A 2,315-nucleotide genomic window follows, 5' to 3' on the forward strand; every position below is an offset into this window, starting at 1 on the left:
ACGCGGGAGTACGACCGGCTTCTGGACCAGCACGCGCGCCTGCAGGTAGGGAGGGGGGGGGCACCCCAAACCCCCTACGACCCCCCCCCCAACCCCCTTTCAACCCCCCCCCAACCCCCTTTCGTACCCCTTAACACCCACTCTGCCTGCCCCCCCCCTCCCCAGCAGCCCATGATGGCCCCTGGGACAAGAAGGAGGAGTGATGACTCGGCCACGCCTGGCCACACCCACCGGGCCACGCCTTCCCTCCCCCCCATCCCAGTTCAGGGAGTGGGGGCAAAACTTGGACAAGGTGTTTCCAGCCCCCCGGCCCTTACCCTGTGTTTGGGGACCCCCTGCTCTGTGGCAGCACTCCGGGGGGGTGGGGGGCACGGGGGGGCTCTGAACCCCGTTTCAGGGGGTCCGAGCCCCCCCTTTTGCCCCTTCCAGGGGGGGTTTCCCCAGGTGTGCACAGTGGGGGAACTCCCCCCCCCCAAAAAAAACACACCAGCTTCTGCTTCAATAAACATGTGGGATCAGGCCACGCTCGTCTCCACCTCCCACCCTCTCGGGGACCCCCCCCCCAGCACCCCAATTTCCCCCTCCCCCAGGTCCCTTTTTACCCCCCCGTTGTCACCCAGGTACGGAGATCCCCGAGGCTCAGCCATTTTTATTGGCACCATGCACAGGAACGGGGAGCTGGGGGGGGGAGGGGGGCAGCTCGTTTGTCCGTCCGTCCAGGCCCCACGGCCATTGCAGCGTGGGGTTAGTCCGTCCCATCTGTGGGTCCCGTAAGGCTGCAGGGACGGCCGTGGGGGCCGTCTCACCGTGGGGCTGGCCGTCTCGCCGTGGGGCCGGCCGTCTCACCGTGGGGCGGGTTCCTCCACGAGCGGGGCACCCCACGCGCTACAAGGCGGCGTGCAGGGCCCGGGCCTGGCCCCGCAGCGCTTTGAATTCCCTCTGCACAAAATCCGTCAAAGCTTTCTGCATTTCCACCTGGGGGGGAGGGGGGGGGAACGAGCCGGGCCCCGTCGAGCCGTGGGGCCGGGAAGAAGAGACCCCACAGAGCCGTGGGGCAGAACGGGGTTGTTTTGTGTGTGTCCCCCCCCCCGCCGTGGGGCAGCTCCCCCAGCGCTCACCGTTGACGTAGCCTCCGCCCGGAGTTGCTCCAGGAGGGGCCGGACGCTGAACGGTCGCCCCACGACCACCGTAATTCGCTACGGGACAGCGTCAGTAACCCCCCAGCAGCCCCCCCCACCCCAAAGCCCACCGCCTGCCCCATAGCCAGCCGCACAGCCCCCCCCCCCCCCCCCCCCAAAGCCACCCTACCCTGCTCTCAGTTAGCGAGGTTTAGGAATACCTCTGTGGTGCCGCTTTTGGGAGTTTCTCCTTGGAAATCGAGGCAAGAGACGCCTTTCCCAAGGTGCAGAAGAAACCGCGTAGACTTGTGCGTACTTTCTAGGTCATGCAAGTAAAGCCAGATGCCAGCCAGAGACCGGGAGCGTGTTTGCATTTCTCCCCGGTAAGTCAAATGCCCTATTTTTCATGGGTTTCTCATAGGAATAGGAATCGTGAGCGGGCACAGAAGGGTTTCTGTGCTGGGATACAGGTCATTTTTTTGTCATCGCAGCTTGCACGGTGCCGTTTTGAGCGTTGACAGCGCACCAATGTTTACCTACTGCTGAGCGGTGCTTATGCAGAACCAAGGGCTTCTCCGTTTCTCGCTCTGCTGCCCCAGTGAGCTGGCTGGGAGGGGACACAGCAGAGACCGCTGCCCCGAGCTGACCGACGAGGTACCACGGTCCGTTCCACGTAGTGTCACGCTCAGCAAGAAATTCGGGACTGGGGGAGTCTTCCCAAGGCAGCCGTCGCACCGAGATGGCTGGGCGTCTGCCTGCTGGTGAGAGGTGGTCGGTGGTTGCTGTCACGTCCGTTGGTTTCCTTTCTTATTCCCTGCGCTTGTTAAACTGTCTTTATCTTGACTCCCTTAGGTGACAGCCTAAGGAAAATGGAGCCTCCTGGGTCTCAGAGTAATTCCAGAGCTAAAGCGGCGACAGACATCGGCTCTGGATCAGATAATACGTGCCGACGCTCATCGCTGACCCAAGAAGACATGCTCCTCCTGTCCTACCCGAGGGTTTCAAATCCAACACGCTTTCTTCCTAAAGCAGGACGCTGCCTTATTTACTTGTAACGCTGTTCCTACGCTCCTTGAGATGCGGCTAGAGGTGGGTTACGCAGATCATCAAGCCGCCGTTTGGGAGCACCAGAGCCTTTTGGGTACTGTTTGTCACCACCGTTTGCGTGAGAAGGGAACTAAAACACAATAGACGGCG

At 62.2% G+C, this 2,315-nt stretch overlaps 1 non-coding gene across 1 annotated transcript; it reads right to left on the reverse strand.

Moving 5' to 3' along the window:
* Positions 1–1,998: 1,998 nt before the first annotated feature.
* Positions 1,999–2,083, reverse strand: LOC128138452 (small nucleolar RNA SNORD45). Its single transcript, XR_008234017.1, has one exon. It is a non-coding gene; the product is annotated as a small nucleolar RNA SNORD45 (small nucleolar RNA).
* Positions 2,084–2,315: the final 232 nt, after the last annotated feature.

The sequence above is a fragment of the Harpia harpyja genome, unplaced genomic scaffold, assembly GCF_026419915.1.
Source record: "Harpia harpyja isolate bHarHar1 unplaced genomic scaffold, bHarHar1 primary haplotype scaffold_46, whole genome shotgun sequence".
In the NCBI taxonomy this organism is placed as follows: domain Eukaryota; kingdom Metazoa; phylum Chordata; class Aves; order Accipitriformes; family Accipitridae; genus Harpia; species Harpia harpyja.